This window comes from Felis catus, chromosome E2 (genome assembly GCF_018350175.1).
Source record: "Felis catus isolate Fca126 chromosome E2, F.catus_Fca126_mat1.0, whole genome shotgun sequence".
Taxonomy (NCBI): Eukaryota; Metazoa; Chordata; class Mammalia; order Carnivora; family Felidae; genus Felis; species Felis catus.
This window is the reverse complement of record NC_058382.1, coordinates 10,248,355-10,262,919: the sequence shown is the minus strand read 5'-3', so window position 1 is coordinate 10,262,919 and position 14,565 is coordinate 10,248,355. Positions and strand designations below refer to the sequence as shown.

Here is a 14,565-nt window from a genome sequence, read left to right as displayed (position 1 = left end):
AGGCAGGGACAACCCAGGGTGGTCAGGGATTGGATGAAGGGCCCAATGGGGCTGTGAGAACCTAGAGGAAGCACCAGACCAAGCCTGCGTCTTAGGGAGAGCCTCCTGGAAGAGGGGGTCATATGAGCTAGCGTCTGAAAAAGGGGTAAGAGTTAGTCCTCAGACAGGACTGTGTCTTTTCGGCCATCCCCTTTGTTTAGCATGGGATTCATTCATTTATTTATTAACTAGTATTTATTGTGGGCCATTTGCCAGACTGCAGAACTAGCCAGACAGAGCCCCTGCCTTCAAAGGGCTCACACATAAAATGGTGATGCCAATACAGAACTTCAAGCCCTGGTGGAGTGCTATAAAGAAGTAATAAGTTGTAGTCATCTGATCCCCATTATCTGGGTTTGAATCTCAAGTCTGCCACTTACTAGCTGTATAACCTTCCTGGGTCTTGGCTTAGTACAACAATGACACCTACGTAAAACCTTTTATTGTGAGTAACTTGTTCTGCAAGTGTTCCGCAAGACGAGCAAACATTTCTAATTTTAACTTGATAAACGAGCGATGTCTTGCAATAGGAGTGAGTAGTATGTGATACTGAATGTCACATGATCACAACTGAGCCAGTGGTTCTTGAAATTTGCTTTGATACATGCTTTGGATTACAAACATGTTTCCTGAATGAATTATGCTTGCAAACCAAGGTCTTACTGTATAACCTACTCATAAAATATTGAGGATTAGGTGGGTTCATATGTTTAACGTGCTTTAGAATATCACCTAGTATAGGGTACCTGGGTGGCTCAGTCAGTTAAGCGTCTGACTCTTGGTTTAGTCGCAGGTCATGATCTCACGGTTCTGTGCTGATAGTGCAGAGCCTACTTGGGATTCTCTCTCTCTGCCCTTCCCTCCCTGGTGCCCTCTCTCTCTCTAGATAAATTAAAAAAAAATGTTTAACACAATGTCACCTAGCATAAAGTACCTGTTTTCATCAAAGGATGAGTCAGACCAAATCTGGGAGGCTGCTCTGAGGAAGTGATTTTAAGCTGAGAGTCGAAGCACAAAAGTAGAATTGACAGGCTCCAAAAGACAGAGAGAAGGACATCTAGGTCCAGAGTGAACCCAGTCTTCTCTATTCTGGGTGCTGTCAGTTCACAGTCTTTCCAAGAATGGAACGACCTGGAACGTCGCATTGGGAGTTAAAAAGACGTATTAAGTAATTTGAGGTGGGGGGATCCGGTGTTCCCTCAAGTGATCTCAAAATAATTTAGGAACCAAGGTTCGCGATGACAGCCTAAAGAAAACCTGGGCCACGCACTTGACTGGTTAAACAAACTCGGAAAAACAAAACAAAATGAAAGGAAAGTAATGCACATCTAAAAATCAGATTATATGCATAAAAATGCCAAGTTAAAAAAAGTCAAGGGAAACGACTCTGATCGGTAATCAAAAAAACCTTTATTTAATGGGATGTTTTAAAACTTGAGTGCATGTAATTTTGTTTATCAACGTTTGCAAAGCAGTAGTTTTTAGTACTTAACCGATACAGCTCATTTAATTCTCTCAGCAACCCCATGAGGGAGGTACGATTATTATTCCATTTTGTACACGAAGAGACTGAAGAAAGAAACGCAAAATGCAATAGGAAACAGCCTTTCTTCATGCATTCCGTAAATACTGACTGGATGCCCAGAACGCTCATCTTCCACGACGCGTACTTCCGGAGGGATCCCAGAGGAACCCCTCCTCGGTTCAGAAGAACTCAAGGGTTACCGCAGTGCCCCCTTCCCATCACTACTGTTACCCTCCACGGGCCGGAACTGACATTTGATTTGCAGTCATTTGCACAACGCTGACTTGGAGGTCAGGGCTGTACGCAGGAGCGTACCCTCGTCCCTCTCCCGGGCATCGGTCGAACACAGAATCCCAAGCAATTCGTATCCACCAGCGCGTTGCCTGCAGATTCTCATCACCGCCGAGGGAAAGAGCACGCGCTCCCCAGCCCTGCCCCTTCTTCCGGAACGACAAATTGCCCGGCGTGGATTGGGGTGAGGCGGGCCACGCCTCCTCGTGTTCCCCAATCAACTCCCTCGCTGGGTGTCCTCTCTGCTCCTCAGCCCCTCCCCGCTGCCCCACGTTACGTCGCTCTCTCTCTCCTCCTCCGTTATTCCAGGGGCTGAGGCTTGCGCGGCAAACCCACCTCCCCTTGCCTCCCATTGGCTGGTCAGGTCCCGCGCGAGCGGGATCGCGCCCTTCGCCCCCGCCCCCAAAGCCGGGCCATGTCTCTCCCCTCCTGCTTTCTCCACGAGCCCCCGCAAGGAGGGGATCGGCTGCTTCTGGCGCGCGCAAGGCCGCGCGCGACTCCCGCGGGCCACTCCCTCCGTCTCGCGCTAGGCAGCCCCTCCCGCGCACGCGCACTTGCCCACCCCGTTCCCTCAGCCCGGTCGCGGGCTGCCTGGTGCCGTCTCGCGTCGCAGCCACCGCAGTAGCGGCATTTCTTTGGGGCGCACGCGCACTATGGCCTCCGCGCCCGTTCCCAGCCAGAGGCCGCGGTAGTGGCACTGAGCCCCACGGGTGCGTAGACGCCCTCGCCTCATCCCCTGCCTGGCGCCGGTTATCCCCTTGCGGCGCGCGCCCAGGGGCCGTTATCCTCCTGCAACGGTCCGCGTGCCACGCACGCGCAGTTGGCGAGGGGCGCGCGCGGCGGGAGCGGCGGCCGCAGGAAGGAGGCGCCGCCGCCGCCATTGCGAGGGAGGGAGGGAGCGAGCGAGCGAGGCTGGTCCGCCCTCCCCCTGGTTCCCGCCCCTCCCCCCTTCCCCTCCCCGCCCCCCCGCCCCGAGGGAGAGCCGCGGCGCGGCGGGAGGAGGAGGTGGAGGAGGCGGAGGAGGGAGCCCGCGAGGGAGGGTCCGCCCGGCCCCCCGCCGCCGGAGCCGCCGCCGCCGCCGCCGCCGCCTCAGCCGCCGCTGGACGAGGAGCAGCAGAACATGGCGCCGGGGCCGCCGTCGCCTCTGCTGGGATCCTGGAGGCCGGAGCCGCGCTGAGGGCGCCCAGCTGGTGAGTGCGCGAGCTCGCGGGCCCCGGCGGCGAGGCCGGGCGCCGCCCCGCTGCGGGGTCCAAGGGGAGGCGGGGACGGCGGGGCCCGGAGCCCGCGAACAATGGAGGAGCCGGAGGGGGAGGGGAGGGAGCGGCCCCCCAGCCCCCCGGGCCCCGCCGGCCCCGCTGCTTCGCGCAGCGGCCCGGCCCACGGGGCCCGCTTGCCCTTCGGACCTGCCCCTGCTCGCCCCAGCCCTGCTGTCCCCGCGTCTGCCCCCACCTTCCGACCCATTTGGGATCTCGGTGCCTGCCTCGGCCACCCCCTCCTCACTTAAGCCACTCTTCTCCCAATTCTGCGCCTCCCCCTTCCCTTTTCCGCCCGTCAGTAGTGCCCTTCGCCCCTCCTGGACTCTGCGGTCCTCTAGCGACCCACCTCCTCAGTGACCCCTCTGCGTTTCTGCATCCCTTAATTCTGGACCTTCACTTTGAGATTCGTGTCCGTCCTGCCCCTTCTTCGATTCCACTCACACCACCCTTGATCTGTTCCCTTCTTTGACCCGTCTCCTGTTACCCGTCCTCTCCTGCACCCCCAGGAACTGTCCCTCTAAGACCTACCTGCAGTTCCACCTCCTTCGAGGTCCATCTGAGACCTTGTTCGTCTTGGCACTGCTGACCCTAGGTCTTCTCCTTGGACTTAATTCCACCTCCTTGGGCCCTGCTGCCCACTCGCGGAACCCCGTGCATCTCCCGGATGCCCCTTGCCTCTCCGACCCTTCCATGCCTCAGTTCATTCCCCTGCCCCCTCTCGGACTGGGATGCACCATGCTTGCCTCTTCCCCTTCGCAGATCTGGCTCCCATTTGCCGTTCAGAGCCCCCCCCCCCCCGCCTTTTCCCCACTCTTCCAGACCTTTCTACCTTCCCGATCTGCCCTTTGCCCAATCTCAGATCTTGCTGTGCCCTCTTACCTGCTCGCTTTCCCCGACTCTGCCTTCCATGAAGCAGCCTCCTCCCCCTTCGGTGACCCTGCAGCTCTCATTTCTGCCATTCATTTCTCTGACCTCTCCAACTCAGCCTGTCCGCAGCCTCAGTGCTGCCCTGCAGGCCCCAGTTCTGTCCAGTGTTCTTGCGGTTTCCTTTCCACCCCACCTCCTCGTTGGCACTGTTGAGCTGTCTCATTCATTCGCTCCCTCTTTCTTTGACCTGTTTCCCCTTCAGTTCTTCCCCGCTTGAGACCTGCTTCCAGCCTCCTCTTCGCTCTAAGTCCTCTCCTCTCTCCATTTTGGCCCTTCTTGGGCTTGCCCTTTACCTCCCTAAATCTTTGATAACTTCTCTGATCCATCACCCCCTTTCCTTCCCATTCTGCTGCATCTCGCAGGCCTGCCCCGAATCCTTTTTGCACCTGCTCTTTCAGTTCTGCCCCATCTGCTGGAACATTTTCCTCCCAGCTCTGCCCCTTTTGGAGCTGTCCACTTGCCCCCCTATTTTTTTTTTTTTTTTTGACTCATTTTAACTTTCCTATTGCTGTTCCCCTCTTGGAGTGGTTCTCTTTAATCCTGGTCTCTCTGTAACTGCATCCCCCTTGTGTTACCTCTCAATACTTAAGTTTTCCACCTGACCTCCTCTTCCCCCCACCATTTTGATTCAGGCCTCGACCTCCAATCTCTCCTTTCATGTATTCTCTCTCCTTTGTCCTGCTTTTTACCTCTTTCTTGAGTTCTTCCCCCGGTTCTGCCCAGTGGTAGAGATGTCTTCTCAACCATTCTTTCTGATCATCGGTCTGCCTCCCTACCCCCCCAGCTCCCTCTTGGAGCCATCTCAGTGGTTGGATGGATTCTCCCTCTCTTTTGATACCCGTTTCCCTATTCTGTTCTACCTTGACTTTTCTCACCTTTTCTTTCCCCTTGTGTCCTGCCAAGCGCCTTCTCTTCCCCTTTGGTTCCTGTCAGGCTTGCTTTTTTCCCAGCTCCCCACCCTTGACCCACCCATCCCCACTGAGTGCTCCCCGTTTCAGTCTTGTCTTCCTCTAGCCTCCAGTACTCAGCTTTGGAGGGGAAGGGGCTAGGTTGGATCCAGGGCTCTCTAGACTGTGGTTTAGACCGAAGATTCACTCAGCACCCCGACCCTCAGGGTTTTATCCCCAAGGATCCTGTGAGACCTAGATGGGGGTGGTTGGCTGGTTATTGCTCTCCGGAGTCTGGGAATGTCTGCCCCATTTCCCCTACTTCTGCCAAGGTTCGTGGTGGTGAGGGGGCAGGTCTCTTTCCATTACCCTCCCCCGCACCTTTATTTTTCTCACTCCTGTCTCACTCCCCAGCCCCTTCAGATCCCTGGGCTTTGCAGCTTTGTGTCCTTCAGAACTGGAGAGTACAGCAGCTCACAGGTTTTTTTTGTTTTTTTTTTTTTTTTTCCCCTTACTTTCCCTTCCTCCTTCTCTGAGCTATTGTAAAGAGACAGTTGTACCCTTTCCCCATCTCCACCTCCAAGCCAGCACCCCTTGGGAGAACTTACAAGTGTGCTTTTTTGCCTCCCCCCCCCCCCCCCACCCCATGACAGTCTAATTTTTGTTTTACCTCTGGCTGGGGAAATGCTAGTTCTCAGGTTCTCCCCAGTCCCACCAGGGGTTATGGCCACATTTGGTGTTTACTGCTCTGGGGCTGCAGAAGCTGCAGCCTTGCCTTCCCTAATGGCTTCGGGTTTGCTGTGTGACCTTTGGGAGGGTGGGCTTATTTCTTTTCACCTCTGCCCCAGGAAGGCTCTGGCTTCCTGGTCTTCAAAATAATTAAGGCCTGAGTTTGGAAAGCCCGTTGCGGTTGTTTGTTGAAAGAGAGAGTGCCAAGTGTCACTCAGATTTCTGCCCTCTGGTGTTGCAGGCAGCTCCCAGCCACCGGAGCTGAATGCCTCTGGGCAGATCCATGCTGGAGGGGGGGCGGGGTGGGGGTGGGGGACTCAGTGGTGTACAGGGAGTCTGTGGGTGGGCCCTGACATTCCCCAAGCCTTGTGAGTGACCTGATTTGGTAGAGTGAGAAAAGAGTGCCAGGAACTGGCTGATACGATTGGATTTTTGGTCTTATTACCTGAGAAATTACTACCTTTACCTTTTCTCAAGCTTTTTCTTTAGTGAGCTTATGTTGGGAGTGGGGTTCAGGAAATTTACTCAGAGAAAGAGGTGTGTTTTACAGAAAAGCCATCTAACCATTTTCTGTCCTTAATTTGGGAGCGGGAACCTTTGCATGTTATGGGTTTATTTATTTTATTTCTTAAGTAAATCAAAAGCCTGATTTTTTTTTTTTTTTTTTAAATCCCTGTGGCCTAGGGCAATTGCATATTAAAGCAGCCATCCAGCTGTGGAGGAGCATTTACTGGAAGGACTTTTATTTCTTAACTTAGCTCTGATCAAACTTTGTTTACTTCAGCACTTATTTAGAAATAGTTCTACGAGAACACTTGAAATAAAAAAGCATTCACTGTTATCTGCAGAATTGGACTATTGACTCATCAAAAGTTAGGACATTTGTATATGATACAGTGAGGGGGGCTAGATGGTACATCCATTTGGTTCTTTAGCTTCTGACTTCTTAGGTCTTAAATTTTCTGCCAAGCAGAGTCTGGCAATTTTAATTACCTATAGCATGTGTCTTCACCATTATTGACTTGAATTTTGGTTCATCTTCCTGTTGGTTTCCATTCATTTTTTAATTTTGGCCTTGTGAATTATGATTCATTCTCTGGATTTATTTTAGAATTTGTTTTCCACGTTGGTATAAATAGTTGTTTTTTATTCTTAATGGGGAAGTGATAGCTGATTAAGAATTAAAACAACTGTGTGTGCAGCATTGCTTAAACTTGTGTTTCAGAGTTTTGACATCACTGGCAGCATAGAAAGTTTCTCCATGCCCAAACCCTAAGTTTACATAATAGGAAGAGAAGAGACAGAAGAACAAAGCTGATTTTTCTTCCTAAACTGGTAACTGATGCTACAGAGATTGTCAGATTTCTCTGATGGTAGCAGAGGCTCCAACCTCGGTGTCAGCATTTGCTTTCATGATGGAATTGGGTGCTACAGAAATCTGAGGTGGTAGCCTTGGCCTTCTGGAACAGTTAATATGCCAATTGGGAATGGGATGGGGAGCAGGAGATGGCGGTGGATGACTGTTTTCAGCCTAGTAACACGTCTTAAGGTCTCCTGCAGTGCCTAGAAAATTCTTGTAATACTAGTCTGATCAAAGTTCTTCCCTTGCTGTTTTTCTTTTTGAACCATCCTTTTGACCATTTCTCCCTTCCCTTGCCTATTTTCTCTTTTTTTCTTGGCACGATTAAGGCCAAAGCATTTAGGACAATAAAAAAAAAAAATCAGAAAAGTCATTCTTCTTGATACAGGTTACATGGAAGAAGTTGTCCACGTGCAGATCCTTTGGTCTGATGGTAACTTTTGGCAAAGGACAATCTGGGAGGAGCGAGGGTTTCACAGATGACTGTAAACTGTAGCCTGTCAGGTGTTTCTGTGGTCTCTTATGTGATGAGGAGACACATGAGGTCAATACAGTTGGAGATTGATGAGGTGAGAGTGTTTGTCCATCTCCCTCTAGGCTCTGCTCTCACATCGTCAGTCTGCGAGGTGGAGGGCCTTCTGAGAGGTGTTAAGCCACCTGCAGGGCCTTCCTGTGATCTGCCTTGACTGTTGTCATTCCCCACCTGGGTGTCTTAATTTACCCAGCCAGTGTGACGTTTTATTGATCATCTAGTCTAGTTGTTTAAAATTTCTTTTTCACACTACATGAAATACATAAACTTGGAGAGTCTTTGCTTGAAGAGGGAAAGCGATTAGCAGAAATCCCTTGGGTTTGGACAACACAGTTTGAAAACCCGTGCCCAGTCTAGCCTCCTCATTTACAGATGGGAAAATGAACTCGCACAGGGCATGGTGACAGGCTTCCTGTCATAATTGAAGGCGTATTGGAAATACAGGCAGCAGACCTTCTGGTCTAGGCCTTAACCTAATTAGTGGGAACCGTGAACAAATCACTTCACTTCTCTGGGCTTCACATTCCTAGTCTGAAGTCTAGTGTGCTGTCCAGCTCTGATTTTAGATTCTTGTTGTCCTGGACCACATACCAAGTTAGAGCTGGGATTGGGACTGGACTCTTGGTGCTGGTCTTCATCCCACCCCCACCTCTTTCCCTCCCCTACATCAAATCCTGTAGCCTGGAATTGGGGGGTAAGGAAGGGCCCTTTCTCTGGGAGATGCAGTAAAAGGAATTGGATTGCCTTTGTCGTATACTTTTTCAAACATTAACACTATCTCTTTTTCAGCCATTCATGTGAAAATTAGAGTTTATAATTTTGGGGGAGAGTGGCATCCAGATTGTATTGACTACATAACTTAAAACCGTACACCGCTTTTAAAAGCAATATGGAATCTTTCAAGCTGAGTCATTGTTGACCTAGGCTCTCAAATAGCAATGTCTGAATAGTACTTGAATTGCTGGTATTAAGAAGTGCAAACAAATCATTCATGTTCATCTTCCTGAAAGTTTATTTTTATTTAATTTTTGATACAGTGCTTTAATGAGGCTTCATCTATGAAGAATTCTTGAAAATAACTTTCGGCATCTGGCAGTCTGATTTTCGTTTATTTGCTTCTTTGGGGTTGGGAGACACCATTAAGTTGATATATTAGCAGAGAACCAGGTACTTTTCAGCCATGAGCCATCATCACAGGAAAGTAGTATTTACTTTAGTTGAAAATAGCCAGACTTGCCTATCTCCTTCATCTTCCTTTATTGAAATGAGCGTTTTCATTTTATGAAATTTGTGGCAGTTGTGACTGTTGCATGGTGTATCTGTGGTATTTCATACCTTTTTTGTTCTTCTAGTGTCTCTGCATTATTATTGGAAAATGGTCGTTATGGTAATATTTGCACTTGGCAAATTTGAACAAATTGAGAGGCAGCTTCCTATGGCATAAAGAATGTTGCGTTGATAATGAAGAAACTCCGGTCCTAGCCCTGACTCTGCTGCTTACTAGCTGTGTGACTTTCGACAAATCGTTTTCACTTCTCTGGGCTAAGGTTTCTTCGTTGGAAAGATGAAGGGATTGTACTCATTGGTTCCCATTCTGCTTTATTTTAGCTAATGATGCTTGATTGTTTCCTTTCTCCAGATAGTAAACTCCTTAAAGGTGGGGACCCTCATGTATCTTTTATTTCCCATCACACCTAGCAAAATAACCTTGTACTAGTAGGCCCCCTGCTACATATATGTTGATTGAACCCAACAGGTGCCAAAGCCTTTTTGTTTTTATCTGCGGGGTAGGTGGGTGGAGAGATGTGCACCAAATATAATGGCCATTTTTAGGCTTTAAACTCTCAGAGGGCATGCCCTCCTGGTCAGCATTTAATCCTCATGTATATATACATACTGTGTCATAAGTGTCTTGGCCAGAGTTACACAGCTAATAAGTCGAGAGCTATGTCTGTCTAATTTTAAAATCCGTGTTTATTTTATTAGTCTGCCTTGTGTTTCTGGGATGTAAGAATAAGCTATAGTTCATCCCCTTAAGGAATTTATAGTTGTGAACGGTTAACTCTCTATATAATAATATAAAGTGGGTGAGGGAAGCAAGTGTTGAATAGACTGTTCTGATAAATTTCTGCATTTGAGAGGCAGCCCCATATTAACAGTCTTAAAGGCTTCCATATTCAGAGACTACTGAGCACACAGTAGGTTCTGTGTCACACTACTTTGAAAAAGAATCTATAGCTCCAAGTACCAGCTTGTCATTCTAGCCAGCATGTTGACAAAGTTGAGCGGTTGAATTCTGACCTGGATGCAAACCCGGGTATAACAAACAAAACTGTATATAAGTAAAGTAGTCCAAAGGAAAGAAGAAAGACATGTTTGGTCATGTAATGATTCCTTTAAGCTGTATTTTCTTTGGTAAGTAGGAAAGTATCTGAGTGGTTCCTGATTGACAATTTTCAAGAGAAAACACTCTAGGCAACTAGAAACTTACAGATAAAACTACACCTTGCCCCTTATTTGTGTGGAACTCTCTACAATGCTTTTTTCAAAAACACGATTCAAAAAGTTATTAAATAATGTTGGGGTAAAAGTATGTTGGCTAGCTGCAACTAATAGCTTCCTGAAGTGTAAAAAATTAAAAAAAAAAAAAAGTTGCATTGTACTTCTCCCTGTCTCCATTTAAAAGAAAGGTCAAAATCCCGGCTTCATCTATTGTAGCCTGTAGTTCTTAGGAATAAGACAAAAGAAAATGATTACCGTTAATTGCCATGGGCAATTAAAAAGGATTCTTTGTTCAGTAGCAAATTGATTGTGTACAAATGAAAGCCAGTACTGCATTAATACAAGATTATTAGATTCTCGAAATCTGCATCTTTAACTAGAGTGGCTTTCACTTCAAGGGAATTATTTCACTGGGATTAGTGTACTTGAATGGTTGGTGATAAAAGTATCACTAGGTCTTTATTTTCCAGATACGTTAAGTTCGTAGGTAGAAGGGTGGTGGATGCTGCTTTTGTGGTACCATTTCTAATGGCCTTGTTGCTGACTTCTAGGAGATTTCTTCCTCTGATTGGTCAGTCACCAGAGGAATGCAGATAAAACTTTTGGTAAATGAGGAAAAGGGAAAAAGCCCTCTCAGTGCTCAGGCAGTGAGTCTCCACTGTTGGCATATGCCCAGCATTAGCCAACAGCCATAAAGGCTTAAAAATGGCAGCGTTAGCTAAAATAGTTAGGATTTCATGTTCTGTGTGAATACAAGGAATACATATGTTTTCTTGTGTACAGATCCTCTAAATTTTTTTTATTAAAAAAATTAAGGTACAACTTATGTGTAGACAAGTACATAAAACTTAAAGTTTACATTTCTGAATTTTCTACATATTGTCTACACAGCTTTTTCATATAATGGGGCATCATTTCCTTATCCATACACTTCTTAATAAGTTGAAAATTATTTGAGAGGCATTTAAGTCCTGACGTTAATATAGAAAGTGAATTGTATTGAGTGATATTTGTAGCTTTTCCAAGTTTGTTGGCTGACTCTTGATTTAGGCTCAGGTCATGATCTCAGTGTTCGTGAGACTGAGCCCCACATTGGACTGCACAGACAGCACGGAGACTGCTTGGGATTCTCTCCCCCTCTCTCTGTTTGCTCCTCCCCCCCCCCAGTAAATAAGTAAACATAAAAAAAGAGAGAGAGAGAGAGAGAGAGAGAGAGAATGGAATAATAGTGACCTGGTACAAATTACCACAAGTGATGAAAGCATTCTTTTAATAACAGATCTTCCCCATTTGTATTGTAATTCCAGAGGTTTTGGGTCTCTGTTTGCTGGGAATTAAAAGGAAATAGGTAATAGTCACTGCGATCAGGACTGTCAGACACAAAAACTGGTGTGAACTTTCTAAAAAAGCATTTTGGCAATGTTTTAAGTGACATAAAATCCTTGATCAACATACAGATTGTGTATGGACCAAGAAATAGAGATGAGGACCAAGATTGTACACAGAGATACTGCCTCTAGTGATGTGTATAAAAAATAAACAGTAAATAAATGTTTTAACCTTAGAGAAACGGTTGCTTTATGGAAAAATACGGAGTCATTTAAAAAGGATGTTTTTTGGAGAATTCTTGACATGGGAAAGTACACACAAAATAAAATTAAGTATGAGAAAAAAGTGGGATATAGAACTATAAACAGTATGATCCCAGTTATTTTAAAATATATATGGGAAAACTAAAAGAAACATGCCAAAGTGCTGTTTGTATTTATCTCTGTGTTGTAGAATTTTGAGTAAAAATTTTTTCCTACTATTTTTTAACAAAAGGATAAGGTGTTTTTTTTTTTTGTTTACTTCCGTATGGTTGTATTATGTTTGGTGTTATAAACACATGAAGGAAAAATTGAGCTGAAAACCAAGAAATTAGTCATAGTGATATCTGCTGGATTCTAGTTCCTTTGAAGGTTAAAGCAGTCGCCCTTTCTTAGAATAATAATTGAATTAGTTATTAGCTGCATTAGCATTTGATAACAATATGCTTATTGTGTACCAGGAGACTGCAGAGTGTTCCCCTCCTATCCTCACAACAGTTCTCTGAGGTAGGTGGTGTTTTATTTTGTAGCCTGGGAACTGAGGCTTTTAGAAGGGACTTGCCCAAGGTCACACAGCTAGTAGGTTCCTGAGGTAGCATGGTTCAGAGCCGTAGTTCTCACTTTATAGAGCCTGGGTGGCTCAGTCGGTTAGGTGTCTGACTTTGGCTCAGGTCATGATCTCACGGTTCATGGGTTTGAGCCCCACGTCGGGCTCTGGGCTGACAGCTCGGAGCCTGGAGCCTGCTTCCGATTCCGTGTCTCCCTCTCTCTCTGCTCCTCCCCCACTCATGCCGTGTCTCCCTCCCTCCCTCTCTCTCTCTCTCTCTCTCTCTCTCTCTCTCTCTCTCTCTCTCAAAACTAAAATAAAACATTAAAAAAAAAAAAAAGAATTGAGTGTACCCCAGAGAAGAGAACTGAAGTCTGCTTTGTGGCTGATCACATAGCTAATCCATTAGTTCTCTTTTCAGCAGGGTGTCCCCCGATGCTTGTTTTAAGAGAGAGAAGGGGCACTTGGTGGCTCAGTCGTTTGAGCATCTGACTTTGGCTCAGGTCATGAGCCTGGTCCGTGAGTTTGAACCCCGAGTCGGGCTCTGTGCTGACAGCTCAGAGCCTGGAGCCTGCTTCGGATTCTGTGTCTCCCTCTCTCTGCCCTTCCCCTGTTCATGCTCTGTCTTTCTCTCTGCCTCAAAAATAAATAAACTTAAAAAAATTTTTTTTTTTAAAAGAGAAGCCATTCATATATTATTTTCCCTTTTTCTTGGACAAAATCAAGAATGGACATGATGTTAGTTATATCTTCCCTTCTATGAACCAAAATTCTTTAAGATTTAAATAATTTAGGGCTATTAAGCAGAAGAAGGAATAAACCTATAGGTTTGTAGCTCCAGAGGATAGAGATACAGGGAAACAGGTTTTATTTTTCCTTTTTCCTTCCCATTCAACCAATATTTGGGTGTCCACGCTGTTGAGAGTACTAGTTATACAAAACACGTCTCTTCCTCCCTGTGAGAGTTTATATGCCATTTATTAAAACAAAAGCAATTCTTCCCTTACAGGTGAAACAAGGAACATCCTGTTTCTGTACCAGAAAGTAAAAAATTTAGAAGGTCAGTGGCCTGATTTTTCCTGATCTTATCTTAGAGAAGTGTGACCAAACGTTTCAACACAAGAATAGGTAGACTAGGAAGATAGATTTCATCTTACGATAAGAAAGAACTTCTTAAGAATATGGTCCAAGTTCGTATTTTATCTTGAATAAGGAATAATTTGGAGATTTAAATTTTTACCTTGTTTTTATTGTTAATTAATAAGACGTTTGCACACACACATTTATTTACTGGTCATTCTTTCATTAGAGAGAATACTGGAAGACCTGAGGTTCAATTGAAATGTGAGGGGGTTTATATTCAGACAACAGGAAGAAATTGCAAAATAGGTTTGGAAGCACCACAGGAGTTTTTTTCTATTCTCCCATTTATTCTGTTAACCCACTGGGCTCATATATCCTAGAACCTGTCAGTAGGAACACAATATTTGTTGAATTAAAGGCATACATTTTATCTTACGTTTTATTTTACTTTATTAGTTTTTTTTAACTTTATTTTTGAGAGGAGCACGTACTCAAGTCAGTGCAGGGGCAGGGGGAGGCAGAGAGGGAGAGGGAGGTGAGGGGTGGGCAGAGAGAGGGAGAGAGAGAATCCCAAGTAGGTTCTATGCTGTCAGCGCAGAGCCCCACGAAGGGCTCGGTCTCATGAACCGTGAGATCATGACCTGAGTCAAAATCAAGAGTCAGACGCTTAACTGACTTGAGCCACCCGGGTGCTCCCTAAAGGTATATGTTTTAGATAGAAACCAGGAAAAAGTAGTCTCTGCCGTCTTTCAGTCCTTTCATTCTTAGGATTCCTCAAGCCACGCACAAAACCCTCTCTGCCGTCAGTTTTCATTTTGCTTCTCACCAACTTTGTTACCTTGGACAAGTCATTTATTTTCACTTAAATTCTTGTCTATAAAATGAGCCTGGGTACGTACTCTACCTACCACAAAGGCTTTTGTGTTCTAATTCTAGATTTCTTTTGAGAACTGAATGCCAAGATGAATGTGCAAACTCTTTAAGGTTGGAAAGCCTTTCAGTTTTCTCGGGGGAATGAAAGAGAACAATTTGGTTAATTAAACTGTTCAGGTAACCGCCACGTAAGAGGGCTACAAGGGCAGGATGCTGGCATTTTGACTCTGCAGAGCAACGACTGCTACTGACGTGTTATCTTGTAACTTGCCCCCAGGTAGCAGTCAGTTTTCGGGTCTTATCAGTAAGTGTCTCACACATCTAAATGTTATAGGTCATAGGCCAAATAGCAGTGGTTGAGGTCTGTTTGCTTTCATTCACAGTGTTAGGACTGCGGCCTCAGGTATTCTCACCGAGACACATAG

The 14,565-nt window shown here is 46.2% G+C and overlaps 1 protein-coding gene across 2 annotated transcripts in view; it reads left to right on the top strand.

Moving 5' to 3' along the window:
* Window positions 1-2,829: 2,829 nt before the first annotated feature.
* Window positions 2,830-14,565, top strand: part of ARHGAP35 (Rho GTPase activating protein 35) — a 121,967-nt gene continuing 110,231 nt past the window's right edge. The window contains exon 1 of one of the 2 annotated variants that reach the window (XR_006590637.1): window positions 2,830-3,045. The gene's annotated coding sequence lies outside the window, so the exon portion shown is untranslated. The remainder of the gene's footprint in view (window positions 3,046-14,565) is intronic. The other variant, XM_023245327.2, reaches the window with a different exon arrangement.